The 18,226-nt window shown below is 48.8% G+C and overlaps 1 protein-coding gene across 6 annotated transcripts in view; it reads left to right on the forward strand.

The window, feature by feature from the left end:
* The first annotated feature begins 15,977 nt into the window (after positions 1–15,977).
* The window catches only part of FGD3 (FYVE, RhoGEF and PH domain containing 3), a 43,788-nt gene continuing 41,539 nt past the window's right edge, over positions 15,978–18,226 (forward strand). For all 6 annotated transcript variants that reach the window (XM_081262729.1, XM_081262732.1, XM_081262727.1 and 3 more), the window contains exon 1: positions 15,978–16,256. The gene's annotated coding sequence lies outside the window, so the exon portion shown is untranslated. The remainder of the gene's footprint in view (positions 16,257–18,226) is intronic.

Genomic DNA, 18,226 nt, shown 5'->3' on the forward strand with positions numbered 1-18,226 from the left:
AAGGCGCCAGTGTGAAAGCTGAGTGCTGCCCCGACTCTGTCCTGTCCAAGTGCCAAAGAAGGGCTGTTTTTTTTTGTTTGTTTTCTTTGCTAAAGAGAAACTTAATAATCTTTTTTTTTTTTTTTAAGAGAGAGTGAGAGAGAATTTTTTTTTAATATTTTTTAGTTCTCGGCGGACACAACATCTTTGTTTGTATGTGGTGCTGAGGATCGAACCCGGGCCGCACACATGCCAGGCGAGTGCACTACCGCTTGAGCCACATCCCCAGCCCGCTAAAGAGAAACTTAAAAAAAAAAAAAAAAACACCAAAAAAACAAACAAAAAAAAGAAACAAAACCCATCTGATCAGTTCCTATTATGGTTAAAAGTCTTCAGGGGTAGGGGGGAAGGTCTGTAGAAACAGAGAACTGCTCCATAATGGAAAATTTTAGGTTTATGTGGGAATCGTTTGTTCCTGTAAATGATTATTTACTGCTAAGTTTCATTCTCTTTCCCTCTGTCAACACTGAGTCATTTTTACTTCAGGCTTTGTTTTAAGAACTGTGTCACCAGAAAGCTGCAGTTTCCTCTAATCCACTCTTGGGCCCCAAGCTCCTCCCTCCTTCCCCAGGGAAAACCATGAACATGCATTGGCCCTCTCTACAGCTCAAACTTTCTTAATTTTTCAGCAGATGTACCTGTAAGCTGATTTTCAAGTTCTACAAGTGCTTTCAAACTGTATGGAAAGTTATGTGAGTCAACTTTCCATAACAAAATACTTGAGGTAATCAACTTAAGAAGAGGAGAGGTTTATTTTGGCTCTCAGTTTTGTAGGCCTCAGTCCGCGGTCAGTTGGCCCCATTGCCTTTTGGCCTGTGGTGAGGAGAATGTCATGGGAGGAGCATGAGAGACCGCTCCCCTCATGGCAGAGGCTGGGAAACAAAGAGAGAAAGAAGGGGGTATGGCTCTGTTATCCTCTTTAACATGCCCCCATGACCTCACTTCCTCCCACTGGGCCCACTTCCTAAAGGTTCCACCACCCGCCACTCGTACCACAGGCTGGCAACGGAACCATTAGCACAAAGGCCTTTGGGGGACACTTATCCAAACCATCCTAAAGTTCTGGAATTTTCTTCATTCATTCAACATTATATTTACAAGTCCATTCATTTTTGAAATGTGTAGATTTAGTTCATTCATTTTTTTCTGTATTATTTTGTACTCCAGTGTATTAATTCCTTCTCCAAGTCACGAACATCCAATGTTTCACAATTGTCAACAAAGGTTCTTGTGCCAGTGGCCTTGTAAGCAAGCGCTGCTTGTTTCTTCTATTTTCCTATTTACAGGAGAGACAATTACAACAAACTGTTTTCTAAAAATTAAAGAAAGCAGAGCTGAGGGTGTGGCTCAGTGGTAGGGCACTCCTCAGTGTTTGTGAGGACCTGGGTTCAATCTCCAGCTTTGCAAAGAGAAAAAAAAATTATTAAAACTATCTTTATGCCCACAAATTTGCAAACCTACATGAAATAGGCAAATGCCCAGAAAAAAATATAACTTACTAAACTGACTCAGGAAGAAATATTCCTCTAACCACTAAAGAAATAAAATCATAAAATATATTTTTTAAAATCTTTCAACTCTGAAAACAAATAAAAAAACCAAAACAAAAAAACTAAAGTCCTTGCATGGTTTAACAAGAAAGTGCCTCCAGACTGGGAAGGAACACACGATTTCAATAGTTCATAGGTTCTCCAGGATATGGAAAAGGAAAAGATGCTCCCAACTCATTGTATGATGCTCATGTAAGTTTAATACCTGACAAGGATTATGTGGGAAAAGCAAATTACAGATCAGTCTTTTCATGAACAAGGCTACAGGGCTCCTAAGCAGAACATAAAACCCAATCCAGCCACGCACAAGATGATCTCTTGAGCTTATCTCTACAGGTTTACAACATTAGATCTGTCCCATGGCCAGCTTTGTTCCACAAGGGAGTGTTCCAGGGAGTTCTGGGTTTATTTATCACTCATCTATGTCAGTACATCATCATCCATAACATCTTGCAATCTTATGGGGCATATTCCTCTGTTGTATTTCTTCCTCCTTCCCTCCCTCCCTCCCTCCCTCCCTCTGTCTCTCTCTTTTTGGTACCAGATATTGAACCCAGGGGCACTTAATGACTGAGCCACATCCCCATCCCTTTTAAATATTTCATTTAGAGATAGAGTCACACTGAGTTGCGAAGACCTCGCTAAGTGGCTGAGGCTGGCTTTGAACTCGTGATCCTTCTGCCTCAGCTTCCTGAGCCACTGGGATTGCAGGTGCGCTCCCCTGCATCTAGCTGTATTTATTTTGTGGGACTTCCATAACCAATTACCACAAACTTAATAGCTTAAATAGCTTAAAACAACAGGAATTTATTCTCTCACAATCTCAGATATCCAATCAAGGCATTGGCCAGCAACACTCCCTGTGAAGGTTCGAGGGAAGGCTCTGTTCTGGATTTTTCTTCAGCTTCCGGTTCCCTGGTTTGTGGCTTCCCCACTCCAATCTCTGCCTCCGTCTTCACCCTCGATGTATCTCTTCTTTTTCTTAAAAGGAAACCAGTCATTGGATTAAGGGTTCATTCAAATCCAGGATGATCTCATCTTAAGAGCCTTCATTTAATTACGCCTACCAAGATCAAAAAGTTCATGTCCACCAGTGGGAATGGCACCTAGGTCTTGGGAACATCTTATTTTTTGGTGGTGGTGGGGATTGAACTTAGGGTCTCATGCATGCTAGGCAAGCTCTCTGCCACGGGGCTATACCATATCCTCAGTCCCTGAACATCTTTTGGGGGGACCCAATTTAATCCACAACATCCACATTGATCTTGTTTCCAAAATTGAGTTAGTACTTGGACTTTTACTATTTTAGATGGACTTTCAAATCAATTTTTTCTAGTTGCAAGAAAAATCTCAAATTAGTGCTGGGATTGTGGCTCAGCATTAGAGCACTCACCTAGCACGGGCGGGACCCGGGTTCAATCCTCAGCACCACATAAAAATAAAGGCATTGTGTTGTTTCCATCTACACCTAAAAAAATAAATATTAAAAAAATTCAAATTAGTCTTCTATTGCTGCTATCCACAAATTACCACGAATCTGTGACTTCAAAAAAGACAAACATCTTCTTAGAGTTCTTTAGTCCGATGTGGATCTTGCCAGGCTAAGATCGAGATGTAGGCGGGGCTGCATTCCTCCTGGAAGCTCTAGGGAGGATCTGTTTCTTGCTTGTTAAGGGTTGTTGGCAAAATTCATTTCCTCCTAGGACTGAGATTTCTGTTGTTTGCTACCTGTCAGCTGAGGCTGGGCCCAAAGCCCCTCTGGCTGCCACATTTCTTGGAGTCTAGGTCCGAGATGCTCTCCCCTAAGCAGAGGAAATGCGTGAAACTGAGTTTTCTGAGGAAGAGCTAATCCAGGTCTTGAACTTCCTAGTCCCAGAACACGGATGTGTGCCGTCACTCTCACCGCCATTTCTGTTATGCCCTGGAAACACCGACGGCTGCAGAGAATCTGCGTTGGAAACATGGCCTGTTTCCCTGTGTCCAGGTCACCAGGTTTGCATGGCCGGCTGTGGGTTGTGGATCAGAGGTGTGTCACGAGAGCACTGAAGCATGCACAGAGCTGGAAAGGAGGCCAGGGAGGCCTAGGTGCTGCACAGATGTCATTTCATAAACTCCTGCAAAGCCGAGAGTGAGGTCCTCACAGAGGTAGCAATGCAGGTGTCAGTGAAGTGTCTTTCCCCTGCATCAGCAGGGTTTAGCATCCTGGCATCCCTGACCCGGCCTCCACAGCCACCTCCACACCACCCTGCCAGCACCCTCAGGTCACAGCTCCATGTTCCAGGGGCCATCACACCTCAACTGAGTTCCCAGTTTCACCTCAAGATGAAAGCTATTGCCATTCTAGGAGGATCTGGAAGACTGGGAGAGGGGGGACATTCCTGTGAAAGGGTTTTCTTGCTCAGGCATTCCCAGGTGCTGATGGGACCAGCCAGGGATCAGCCAGGCTGGAGTCCTGTGGTCAGCCAGGGAGCCAAGCATTGGCCTTCACAAACCAAGCAGGGAAACCATTCATGGGAACTGTCACGACGTCCTGCAGTTTGGGAGACAGGGGCTTTCTTTATCCATTTTGTTTATGTGTGTATTAGTCAGGGTTCTCTAGAGGAACAGAATCCACAGGAAGTATGATTATAAAAAGGGGATTTACTAGGTTGGCTTATGCGACCAGAAGCTGGATAGTCCACAGTGGCCGTCTGCAGGCTGGAGAGCTGGAGGAACCCTTAGCCACGCAGTCCAAGAGGCTGAAGCCCCAGAACTAGAGGGATCAACGGTGCTACCCTAGTCTGAGACCAAAGGCTTCTGGAGAATCATTGGCAGAATCAGCTTTGGAAGAATGAAGAAGCCAGAATCAGATATCCTCAGATGATCACAGCAGCAATCAAGGACCCATTCAAGAAGAACCCAGCTTGTATCTGCTGCTTCCTTGTTTTTCCAACTTTTATTCCATCCAAGCCATCATCCTATTGGATGGCGCTTCCTACCCTTAGGGAGGGTCTCCACTTCAGGTGGCTATCCCACATGTCAATCATTCCTAGACATACCCTCATGACACACCCAGAAGCCTCTTAATCATTGGCATCTCTTCATCCAATCAAGTTGACAATTCAAATTAACCATTACAATGTGTCTTTAGTATCTAAAACATTTTTTTCTGCTTATTTTTCTGGGTATGTTCTCTTGGTAAATTCTGGGTTCCTGTTGGGCATGGTGGCACATGTCTGTAACCCCAAAGACTCTGGAGGCTGATGCAGGAGGATAGCAAGTTGGAGTCCAACCTGAGCAATTTAGTAAGGCCCTGTCTCAAAATAAATTTTTTTAAAAAATTTAAGGGCTGGGGATGTAGCTCCAGTGGTAGAAAACTTTGAGTTCAATCCCTAAGACCAGAAAAAATAAATGAAAGAAAAATTCCAGGTTTGTAGTAGTAGAACCATGAGATTGAGGAGTACATGTAAGGCACGTGTGCATTCATATGTGTGAGTATACACATACACACGTGTGCAAGCATGTGTCTTCACATGTTTAATAAAGGAATCCACTGGGATATCTTTAAACCCAATAGATAAACCTTGGAGTTAGAACGTGTTTGACACAGACATGTGTGTGGACAAGTGAATGAAAGTATTTGGTTAAATGCATGAGAGTCCCATGGTCCAGCTCATCCTGGCCATCAGGATGGGAGCCTCGATGGCACTCAGGTGGGCTGGCTCCAGAACCTTCCAGAGCTAGAGCTGAGGTCATTGGGACCAGGAATCAGGAAAAGGAATCTGGAGCTGTGGTGTGGGGGGACCCTCACCACTCACCTCACCTGGAACCGCTGTCCTAGAAGTATCCTACATACTGCTAATGGGGATGAGCCCAAGCAGGGATGAGGAGTCTCATGACTGGGGCGCAGAGACTGCCATCAGGCACTGCCCTCTGCCTGCTGTGTGGCCTCAGCTGAGCCACTCCCCTCCTCTGAGCCTCGTGTCTTTACCCATGGACTAGAATTGATGAGACACCTTCCTGGGAGTCTATGACCTCCTTATCTGGTGGCCTGGCACCTACAAAGAGTTTAAAGCTGTTCCTTCATTATCTATTCAGAATGGAAATATTTAGTAGGCAATTTGTATTTAATTTTGTATTAACTACATAACAATACATTGGTCCTTCTTTGTGACCAGCTCATACAGAAAACAAATGCTGTCTGAGGCAGGTTTTCATCTCCAGGGAATTGCCTGGTCTGTCTGTGTCCAGGCAGGTGGATTTGGCTTCTAGGAGGGAGACTGCCATTTCTGGACAACCGGCCTGGCAGGTCTGACCCACATGTGCCTCATAACTGTGCCCGGATGCTCAAGTGTGTTCCCAGCTCAGCTGACTCACGTGGGAGTTTAGAATGGGTTGGGGCCACCACCTGCTCTTTCTCTTCCAAGTTGGACACAAAAGTGGGTAACAGGGGAGAGAGCATGGGGCTGAGTTTGCTGGGGTAACAGGAAGTCCCTACTTATGATTCCCTTAGAAAATGTCAAAAGCATGTGGTAACTGCTGAAAGAAAGAAAGAAAGAAAGAAAGAAAGAAAGAAAGAAAGAAAGAAAGAAAGAAAGAAAGAACAGTCATGTGTTTGGCTCTCTAGGGACAAGGCATTTTCAGCCTTTGTGTTCCTTGATAGCAAAGGCGAAGTGTCCCACAGGCACGGGCAGCTTCTGGGATCTTTAAACCCAGTATATAGAGCTCAGAGTTGACTTTTTTTTTTTATTCTCCAGATTTTGTATAGGTTTGGGTTTTCTTCCACACTTTTTATTTGGTGCATTATCATCCTGTCTGACATTTTTCTGCGTGCCACAAGAAGACCCTCACCATTCAAACCTCAAGGGAAGACACTTTTTCTTTGCTGAGGCTTTTGAAGACCAAAGTCCACCCCAGGATCAGGCCTTCAGGGCTGAGTTCCCAGTGACACGTGGCCCTTGGGGTGGATCCTGGAAATGTGGGAAACCCTCACGTCGCTCCCTCTGAAAATTTTTGGAGTTGTGCAGCAGACTTTGTCAGAGGCGGCTCAGCGTTAATTTTGGGTAAAAAGACCTGTATTTGAACAATTTTAAGGAAGCCATGTAGGGAAAGTGCCTAGAATATAACAAATGCGCTGAAAACAGAGGAAATTCCCTTCTTCCTTGGTGCTTGTGTCTTATACTCTTTTTCATCACAAGAAGAGGAAAAGAGGGACATTTGCAAACAGTCCCCCATCTGCTCCGCCCCCTTCCCACTCGACTGCATTTACAGAAATGGTTTTCACCGAGGGGTAGCCACGGCTTCTACCATTCTGCCTTCTTCCTCTGTTGCTACATAACCCTCCTGTTTTTTTTGGCAGCCACATAATACTTGGCACCCCAGCTCTTCAGGAGCAGAAGGCTTTTGAGGAGACAAAGGCATTTATCCTGGACCACAAGCCAATGCTTTTATTTGCAGGGATTTCCCGGGTACAGCAAAGGCCAGATGGGGACATCTAAAGCTAGCCAGAGCTGTCTCTAGGGGAAGGGATGAGAAGAAAGCATTTTCAGGGTGCCAAGCCCCTCCCCTAGGCGTGGCCTCCCCTCCTAACACTGTGTGTGGAGTTGCCTACTGTGTGAGCCCTTTAGTGACTGGACAACAGCCTGGGTGGGGTTGGCACTATAATATCAAAGTGCAGGCCACCTGGCCCCACTGCCTTTCCTTCCCCAACACAAAACTCAAGAACAAGTCAGAAATGTGGACCTGCGGCAGGGACCCCAACTCGACAGACCCATGTTCTGGGTGTGTGAAGAACATGGGATCCAGAGGGGCGGAGGTCCCCACGCTGTGGGCGGTGTATGATATCCTGGGCTTGCAGAAAATGTTCCATCTCTAAAATAGCTGTGTGTGTGTGTGTAAAAGTGAGTCATTTTTCACAGTCATTATCCAGAACAGCAGCTAGGGCTGTACCCATTGGAGAAGTACCCATTGGAGAAGGGAGAAAGCACTTAATCGCTAGTTTTCACCCTCCTCACCCCCTTTAGGGGCTGAAGGGGTGGAGGGTGGGGAAATCCCACAAGAGAACCAACCAGGAGCCTAAGAGGACTGGGTGGGAAGTCTTCCTGGCCATAGGAGTAGTTATTAATAGGGAAAGTTTGTAATAGGCTGCAGGGTGAAAAAAAATACGTAAAACAACATGCAGGTTAGATTCTAGTTAAAAAACAAAAAGCACATGTGAATGATGGTCCTAAGCTGGGCTCTGCCTCAGAACCATGGGTATTAGCATCCCGTGAAATCCTCCAGTAGTCGTAGGAGGCCCCACCAGAAGACCTCCACTCCACAGTGGAGGATAAGAACGTTGCTTGCTCAGGCTGGGCTCTGAGGTTTGGACCTGGTTTCTTCTGCTTTTAGGGACATCCTTTTCCTTTAAAATGTTTTCTCTTCATTGAATTTATTTTTAATTGCATAAGTACTTTTGCAAGGTCTCTCTCTCTCTCTCTCTCTCTCTCTCTCTCTCTCTCTCTCACACACACACACACACACACACACACACACTTTGTAGAAGTAAAGACTTCTGAATTGCTGATGTCCTCCATGCCCTATCAGCAGTCCTGTGGAGGGTACCACAGTAGATCTTTGGACATTGCTCTGATGACTTCTGAATGTTCAGTGAGGTGGTGGTGTGCTGATGAAGGGACCACCCCTGGGAAGTTCTGGGACTGGAGACAGCCAGCCAGACTGTTCTGGTCACCTAGAGCTGCCACTTTATGACCTCTTTTGATCAGCTGGCAAGCACTGTGGGGGTGGCTTCCTACAGGGACAACTTGCCTTCCCCACTTAAAACAAGTGCACGCCATGGCGGGGACCATCAGGGCTCCTCACACCCACTCCACACCCTCCACACGCATCACACACACATACGCACTCCTATACAGCTTCCACACAAAAATCTCCTAAACAGAAGCGCATTTCCCACGACAGCCACCCTGGCCCGGGGTAAAGTGTCCACACTCTATGAAAGGGCTTCCCTGCAAAGCAGGAGTATTTACAGATACCTGCAGCCCCGGGACCCTCTGAAGAGTCTGTCAGAGGTGGAGGTAGTGGTGGGGTGGTGGTGTCAAGATAAATAAGTAGCCCTCCCTCCAGGATCCTCCCTGAGCCCAAAATCCACGAGGACCCCCCCTGCTCCTCCAGACCCCTGGCGCCTGCTCACAGCCAGGCCAGCGCCTGCCTGCTGGTTACCATGGGGACCAGTCTGTGGCATCCCAGGCTGAGTGCCCGCCCCTTCTAACTAACTCTCCACGTGCGGGCTTTGTCAGGGCGCAGTGTGTGCCTGCAGCTGTGGCCAGCAGAAGACAAGGGGGCTGCCAGGGAGGCAGGACCACCCCGCCAGCCTCCAGCCGGCTTCAGTTCTGGGCTGATCAGCACCTGGAAGCCCCCTTCAACCCTTGGCGTCCCCGAAAGACCCCCCTGCATCCTACCCCCCTGCATCCTACCCACTCAGGACTCCTCCGGAAGCTGCCCCTGGGCAGGAGCTCTGGCCAGCCTCCAAGTTTCCCCTGCTCAGGCCCGTGGGGAGCCACCCGCTCTGCTTGTTTTTTAAAAAAGATTTTCATCCCCAAGGGAAAGTGGTGAGTCTGTTAGATTTCGGGTGGCTTTGGGGTACCGTGGGGGTCATTTTCCCTGCTGCTGATTTTCCAGTGGGTGGAACTGGTGGGACCCTTCCTCAGGACAGGGACGGCTGCTTGGTGTGTGATTTGAAGAGGGGGTCAGAAGGCAGCCTGTTGCCTTCTGAGCACGCTCGAGTGAGGCTGGGCTGTTAGGAGACCACCATGACTGTCCTTGCTGTGGTCTGGGGTCCCTGGCTCCGGGACAGAATTATCTGTGCATTTATTGAATGATATGTCCTAGGTGGGCTGCTGCGATGAGATTTGATTTATTTCTGGATTTCCCCACCCTCGCGCCACTCTTCCTATTTTTTTTCCCCCAAATGAATGGGAAGGGAAATTAGTGTGCTTAAAAAAAATATACCATTGTCTGTGAGGTTCCCATGGCAACAGTACCCCAGGTCAGATGCCAGGCTTATCTTTTCTTTTTGTTAGTATTACTATTGCTTCTTGACATCTCCCCAAGTGTCACTTCTTATAAGGGAGAATATAAACCAGGGTGAAAAGGGCTCTTTTACATTGCTGTGTGAAAGTTCAAGGTTCATTAAGGAAACTGGCTCTTGGGGAAGATCGGGTTGAGAACTTTACAGAAAGGCTGTGTGGCAGTGGCCTGTTTATAGTTTGTGCCTCAATTTCTGGGCTCTTTTGCTATAGTTTTCTATGTCATTTTCCAGAATTGATTGGGCATAGAGGCATCATCACCTAAAATCAGTTCAAAGCAAAAAGAATGATGTGTGTGCTTTTCTGTGTCCCAGTGTATATGAATGGATAGGATTGAATTTTGTAAAGTGTGAAGATGACAGCGAACCCCAGCCCAGTGTGGTTGTCACAGACTTTATCTTGTGCAGAAAAGTTAGGTGTTTCTCAACAGCAGTGAATCCTGAATGCTCCCTAGCCTGTGGCTTTTCCTTCTCTGGCCCCTGTGCTAGGGCAAGGGGCATCCTCTGAAGGCCAGCTGGCTTTGGGGCCTGAGGGACAGGATTCCCACCTTGCTCACCCAGGGCTGGAAGCTTGCTCCCACTGCATCTGCTCTGGGATCATGCTGTGTCCCCAGGGCACCTCCTCATCCTCAGGCCTCATGACTCACAGAGACACTGGTCCATAGGTAAGGTCTGAACTGGGATCAAAGGCCTGCTTCCTTATGTACAAAAATAAGGGCTCCTCCTTTGGGGACCTTCATGAGGCTTGTGGATGACCGTAGGCTCCTTTGAGGCTGTTGAGAGCCTGGATCTGTCTAGGTGCTGCTCAGGAAACTGGATCTCGCAGGATCTAGGGGCTCAGAGTAGAACGTGTCCACCTGACACTGTGGGGCACATGCCACTGGGGGGCTGGTGCCTAGAAAGATGGTGGAAATCTGTCCCATCCTGCTGTACAACTATAGACAAGTGTTTCCGGTTTTTCCAGCTGTGAATGGGGTCATGTATTACCCCCTGGCATCTTTCTGTGGGGTAGAGGAACCAAGAGTGTATTTGTGCCAGGTGTGGCTTGCAGCAGAAGCCTGTCATCTACAGCTGTGTCTGACAAGCGTTCCCCCGCACTGGAGGGAGACCATGCACGTCTGTTCCTTTCTCAAATTTGTGAGCACAGGGCCATCTCAGTCCTGCAGCTTCCGGTCAGCGCTGGTATTCATGGTTCTCCAGGACATTCTGGAGAGGGGGGCACCAAGGGGAGGTGTTTGGGGATGCTTAGGGATGGGATGGGTTTGAATGAGGGCTTGGCTCAGTGTTCCCGTTTACCTGGGCCTCAAGGGGTGCGTCTGAGGCCCAACATATGGCTGCACGGCCCATGGTCCCAGGAGAGAGAAGGTACTTCTGTGCAGAGATATGCCTAGGAAGATCAAAAGGGCTAACACTACCCGAGCCTTACCAGCTCCCATCCCTGGGGTACCTGTTACTATCCTGTGTGTGCCGAGAAGAATGTAGTCACTCGTCTTACGGTGGCCTTTTGAGTAGTTGTGTAGTTCCCTGTGCTGGAAGAATCCCGTGCCTTCTGCAGGGTCTCAGCCAACCAACTAGCCAACTGCTGATCAGTGAACCAACTAACAAACCAACTCCTTCCCTCCCTCCTTCCCTCCCTCAAGACAGTGCTGCTATAGGAATCCTGAGGTGTCCCTCATTCTGTCCTTTTTAGTTATCCTCTCCCCTCAAACCAAACCTCCTGGGTCAAAAGAAAACCCTCTAAACACACACATGCTATTGAATTCTGAATAGGCTTTGGTTAGTCAGGAGCCGAGACTGAGGATTGAATAGTAGAGGGAGGATCCAAGTGATGGTGAAAATACCACTTGGCAGAATTTGATGCCTCGATTGGACATCGAGAGCTTAGGAAAGGCCCCTGCATCTCTCTGGGCTCTGGAACATTCCTGGTTGACGCCATGCAGCTGTCCCATAACAATGCTAGAATTATCCTCTATTCAGGGCCTGATTGAGTGGGGGTGTGGCCACCCCTTTGATGCCTTAGTTTTTATGTATCACTCTCTATTTACGTATGGATCATTTTTTTCTTACGGCGTTAAAAAAAAAAAAAGTACCAGGCACAGCTTTTGCAAAAGGGTAGACACATCAGAGCTTTTTGTTAAAGATAAGAAAAAATTGCTTCCACTTCAAGCTCAAATATTACAGCTGACTGCCAGAGCCGCCCTGTAATTACGCCCCCTGTCTGGGGAGTTCTCAAAATGTCACTTTGTCTCAGTGTTGAAGATGGATTACCTCTTGGGTTCAATGCTAAAGGATCCTTTGGCTAAGAGGATTAAACTGTCAAATATTTTTTAATGCTCTTCCCTCTCCCACTCCTCCTCTTCCTCTTTTTCTCCTTCTTCTTTTCCTCCTTCTTCTTTTTTTAGATAAAGAGGAGAAATGAGTTACTCCTTTCTCTCTGCCTTTTACAAACGTTTCTCCAGAGAGCCCCTTAGAGTCCTGGTGTTGAAAGATACTCGCTCTGTGTTGGGGCAAAAGGATCCATCCAATGCCACTGAGCTTGACAGCACACAGGTCTCAGGGGTCCAAGATCTGGGCTTGTCCTCCCCTCAACTGCCTGATCAGGGAAGGCCCATGAAGGTAAAGTTTCAGGAAATATTGTCTCTCTTTGAGTCAAATGAAATTTCAGTTTAATGCAATCCCGAAAACTTTTTGCAAAAAAAAAAAAAAATCTCTTTTTTGGAAAGCAAAATTACACTCAGCATCCTTTTTTTTTTTTTTTTGGTTTCTTGACCGCATTTTTCCTTAGAGAGATTTAGGACAGCTAAGTAGAAATTAAAATTTCCGTACATAAACAGACATGGAGACAGCTGGCTTTCATTGTGTGAAGAGCTCTGGGCTGGGAGTCTTGGATGAGCCGTGAGAGTTTTCATTCTCTTATTTTTCAACAGATTGGCATTTCTCTTGATGACAAATATCATAAATGTTCTTTGTTGAAATTTATGTGTTATATGAAAATATAACCTCCCCAGAGCCTCACCACCCAAAGACAGCCACATAAGCGGTCCACACTGTCTCTGGGAGCTTCTGCTTCCCTTGGTCTAGTCTATAAGTCCAGTGTTCAGTAGGGTTTGTCTTGGGGTGCCGACCAAGGCGGCTCCCTATCCAGAGGGGTTGGAAGTAACCACGGTGGTTCTCACTCTACTCCTGCCCTGCGAATCTGATATTTCTCTTGTCTTTTTGAAAAAATGAGAATCACTTGGGCACTTTGTCCAACTCTTGGAGTCTGAAGGTTTCCAGGAAGGATGTGGGATCTGTGGCTCTCAGTTCCCCAAAATAGGAGGGTGATTGGAAAAGCAGTCGGACTCTGAGCACCATGCCCCTGTTGCTGGAGTGACCGTGACCCTAACAAATAAGAAAAAGGACCTTGCTCAGGAGGAGTGAGTGGCAGACTCAAGGGCCTCTAAAAGCCTCCTTCTATGGAACTGTCTTGAGAGCCTGCAGTCTGTTCTTCTGTATCTAGTAGATGCTCCCACAGGGTTGTTGACTGACTGAGTGAAGGCATCTGACTTGCCTTCACAGCAGCTGCAGACTGCCTCCTGATGAGCGGACACTCCCAGGGAACATTCCCTAGGAGAGAGGATCCTGCTCCTCCTTGCAGTCTCTGCCCTCCTGCTCTCATTCACCTGACCTGTAGTTCCGTCCAGGTCCCTCAGGGTCCCCACCTTTACAGCTGCTTGACCTTCACAGATGGGTGTTGGCCAGGACCCCATCTGTCCCCAAGTCATTGCTGGCTTTCCTGGTAGGGAGGGTTTAGGGGGTCCTTGGAAAGAACAGGGGCCTGGGAGAGCCCCCCTCCTCACTGGAGCTGTCTCCCCCATGCAGTGAACTGTTTGGGGGAGGATGAGTGCGTCTGTGAGGCTGAGGGAGCAGACAACCCTCCTCTGAAGAGTCTCTACCTCCACAGAGCTATTCAGGGTCCTGGAAACTGCTCAGCATAAACAGATCTTCACGGTGGCCTGCGGGAGTCTTCCATGGCCACTAGGATCCATTCAGGGTTAAGGACTCGGTTGAACCATTGGGACATGAATGAAATAATGAGAGAAATCAGAATGTGTGCTGTTCTTCCCGGTGGGTGCTTCTCTTCCATGAGCTGAATCTTCCCTCTTCCAACCCCAGGTCACCCACCCTTTGCTCTTCCTCATGAAAATATTGTGTAGCTTAACTATTGCTGTCTTACAAATTACTCAAAATATATTGGTTTAAAACAGTAGTAATTGATTATTAACTCTCTTTAGTTTGGTGGGCCAGAAATTTGAGTGCAGCTTGGTTCTGGCTCTGGGTCTCATGAGGCTACCGTCCAGTGGTAGCTGGGGCTGTGGTCTCATCTGAAGGCCTGACTGGGGTTGAAGGTCCATGTCCAAAGTGATTCACTCATTCATGGCAAGTTGGTGCTGGCTCTTGGCTGGGGCCTCAGCTCTTCCCATGTGAGCCTCTCCTCAGGGCTGCTTGGGCATCCTCCTGGCATGGTAGCTGGCCTCCACCCCATCCCCACCCCTGCAGAAGTGGCAGTGTTATGTATTACCTGGTCTTGGAAGTCACCTTTGTTACTTCTGCAGGTCCCATTGGACACTAGTGTCCATGAGTCAGTCCTGTTCACAGTGGAAAGGGCTACACAGGGTGTAGCTATCAGGATGTGGCAACTGCTGGTCCACCCACAATGATTTTTTTTTAAGATGGTGCCACCCCCAGATAGAGGCTCTATTTCCTCCCCTTACCCCTAATTAGGAACAAGAGGACACTTAGCCTCAGTTCTGCTTTTAAGCCATGGATTCCCCCACACCCATATTCCCTTTTTTGTCCTTTACCTTGTGGGTTTTCACACATGGCCTGCCACTCTGTTGCAGTGTTCATCCTGACTTCCTTAAGTCACTTCTGTACTCTTGGTGAGCCCTGACCTTGGTCTCTGGTCCTGATAAGATCCCACCACCAGCCTCCTGGCTTGGGATATCTCAGCAGAGGGCAGCTGTATTGAGCAGTGGTGGCAGACTCTATCCTTCCTGGCTTGGTTGGAAGTGTCTGGATGGTCCCGGGCTGCATCCTGGTGTGGGGGTTGTCCCCTTGGGGCATGGAAGCTAAGACTTCAGGGCCTGGACACTGGGAATTTCAGCAATGGTGACTCAAATGACAACTGCTGAGATTCCTTGAGCACCGGTCAAAGAATGCCATGGGCCAGGTTGTCATTCCTCACAACAGTTCCAACACAGATGTCTTGTGTTTTGCCCATATTATAAAGAAAGAAATGAGGCTCTGATGTACAAAAGGCCAGACCACCCGTGAGCCAGGGCTTGAGCCTTTGAGATTGTCCAGCCACCTGTGCCTATTGCTGCTGGTCACAGCAGCTCTGTATCCTCAGATGGGGGCCCAGAAGAGTCAGACAGAACCTAGGGACAAGCTCTGCCTCACCTCCATCTCCAGGGCGGACACACAAGACCATCGCTGCACATTTGTTGAGGGGAATGAATGCATGCTCCGTCATGCATCTCTAGAGCATTCTTCCAATTTTCTGGGGTTAAGAGAAAGATGACCTGAGAGAGTGAAATGGGTGGCATCTCCCAGCATCCTCATCCCAACAAAAATACTGGCAAACATTTGGAGGAGTTGAGTTGTGGGTATGAGACCCCATTTCCAGCCACAGTGGACATCACTGGGGAACTCACCAAGCACCCCTCTATTTCACACTCTGTTGAAATGTTCCAGGAAGTCACTATGGATTGCAGACATCACCCCTTTCACAGGTCCCTTTATGCCTTTTGTGGTTGTAGCTTGGTTTTACTTGTCACACACCCACATGACATTTCCCTGGTACAAGGCGCTGCCACAGGTGCCCTGAGGTTGGTAGCTCATGTGACGCCCCTCCCGATACCCCTGAAAGGGCCTATGTGATCACCCCCATCTGACAATAAGGAGACTAAGACCCAGGAAAATTGCTTAAAAAAAAGAATTTGGAGCTGCATGAACAGGGCATGAGTACAACCGAGTCAGACTTTGCAGTCTAAGTCTTTCAGCACCCCTGTTTTATTTTCCATTGACTTTCTCCCTAAGACAACAAGGGAGCCTCTTGGGGTCTAGTTAGGGGCTCTGTCTAGGTCCCCTGATAGCTCCTTAAAATAAGCTGTCTGAAGCGGGGCTTCCCTATTTTCCAATCTTCTGTGGCCATTTCATTTTTTCCACCCATAAAGCTCTGGAAGGCTCTGCCAGGGCTTCTGGGCCAACCCTGCTGGGCTCCTCCTCCCCAGAGACATCTGTGGCTGCAAAGGCAGAGGCAGGAGAGTGGTGGTGGTCCTTGCCCAGAACACTTAGGGCCCCTCACAGCAGCCTGTTACATTTTAACCAGTGGGTGGGTGCAGCTGTGGCTGAGGATTGCGCCCCCATCACCCAGCAAAGAGGGCTCTCCAGAACCACCAAGCCCAGCTCTTCTCATGCTGCGTAATGATACGGAAATGCAAATACGCCATCATTTTGTGACCCTGTGTTGTGAAAATTAGAAAGAGGAAGTCGTGCTTTGCTACTGCATGAAGTTCAGCCCGAGAGGAAGAGATGCTTGCCTGGGAGAATAGCGAGTGGTGAGTGGGGATTGGCTCCAGGGATCTTCGCTGAGCCCTAAGACTGTCTGGTTTTGTGAGGGAGACTTTGGGGTGGTGGAGGCATTTGGAGCAAAGCAAGAACCATTCGAGGGAGGGGGACGTTTTCAAGGCCGGAAGCTACTCCGTGGTGCTGAGTGGTGCCTCAGGCAGTGGCACCACAGCCTAGGTGCCTCTTGTGTCACCCAGGCCTGGGGGCAAAGCCTGGGAAGGCAGTCCCAGATGCAGGCCTTCCTATTCACTGTGGCTCCAGAAGCTTCCTCTGAAGTTCATAGTTTAGACATTAACAGACATGGCTCTTCTAGGAGGCTCTACCAGGAAGGAGGACTGAGTCCACCAAGGCCTCCTTGGGACCCCTAGCTGGGCCTGGGCAGCCTGGGGCATTGGGGATGCCACCTTAGAGGCAGGCAGCTCAAAGGTAGGGCCATAGCAGCAGCAGCAGCAGCAGCAGCCCAACTTGGTGGCACAGTACTTGTTCACATGGTGCAGAGAGGACAACAATGCCTAAGGAAGGGTCCCGGGCAACTTCCGGGATTGGGATCACTAGCCTCTGGGATCTATGGAGCTTGCAGAGCGGGGTCCTTATTATTGGAGACGTCCATATCATTTCCATTTTTCTTGAGGTTGGTAAGTGCTGTGGGGGAATGGCGTCTGGGAGCCAGGCCCAGGCCAATGGCAGGGATAAGAAACTCCACCAGAGCCTTCTCTCTCGCACTGTGACTTGGGGCAAATCCCACTCTGCTTCGATTTCCTTGTCTCTGAAGTGGAATCTGAATTCCACTGGTTCATTGAGGTTCAAGATGGGAGCAGCTCTGAGGCTATTCAGATTGGCCCTTCCCAGCACCCAGAGGGGCTGTGGGAAGCCTTTTTAACAAAAGAGGAAATGGAGACAGAGCACTCTGATAGCTTGCCCCCAGGCCCCCTAGTCTCTGAGTTGACTGTCTGGGTCCCCACACAAATTTTCAGAGAGGACAACACATTCAGCAGCCTGGGGGCTGGGTGGGGCTGGCCGCAGTGTGGAGGGGAGGAAGTGGTTTGTCCCAGATGGGCTGTTACCCAGGCTGAGGCCCAGGTTCCGGTCTTCAAGGGGACTGTTGCCTCTGCACAGAGACCAGCACCTCTCAAGGTGAAAGGCCTCTCAGAGCCACACTGGACTGTGACCTTTGCACACAGAGGCCTGGAGCATGTTGTTCTTTGAGGTTAGAGCCGAAGTAGCCTTGTTCTGAGAAGCCTCCTCGCAGTGGGAGGGTGGAAGGTTGTGTCTGGCTTTCCTGCCCTGTGCTCTGAAGAGTGGCTCATGGGCTAGAATGATAACCTCAGGAATCTCTGAACCTGTGCTTGGAGCTCCCACAGCACCCTCCCTACCTGCCCCAGGTGGGCCTATCACGATCCCCATTTACAGAAGGGGAAACTGAGGCTCCATAGTAAAAGGAGCGGCCGAAGGAGTCCAGGATAGCACTGGGCAGATGTGAAACCCAGAGGAGACAGGGTTTGTGGAGTGTTCTGCAGCTACAAGGAGGCTCAGGGATGAGCGTGTGTCAAAAACAATGAACAAGGACAAAAGAAAGCACAGAGCCGGCCACTGCAGAGACAGCCTGTCCCTGCCTATCCCTGCACAGGGTGACTGGCAGTGAGCAGGGGCCACGCCAGCCCAGGAAGGAGACAAGAGATGAGGGGCCCTTCATTCACTGCCATCATCTTCCTCGGGTCACTGGATCCTCCGTTCTGCAGATATTTATGGGTCCTGGTAGGTGACGAGGGAGTCAGTGTCCAGTGGGGGAAATGGGCCACTGCCAGCCATGGATGTGTCTTTGCTGGTAGTGAAGAAGAGGGTGGGGAAAGACCCTGTGTGAAATGGGGACAGCCACATGACAGTCTGGGGATGAGCCTACTGCAGTCTGATGACATGACCCTGTGCACACGGCACCTCTTGCTCTGCAGAGGGGGATACT

Source organism: Spermophilus citellus (assembly GCF_964194105.1).
Source record: "Spermophilus citellus genome assembly, chromosome: 12".
In the NCBI taxonomy this organism is placed as follows: Eukaryota; Metazoa; Chordata; class Mammalia; order Rodentia; family Sciuridae; genus Spermophilus; species Spermophilus citellus.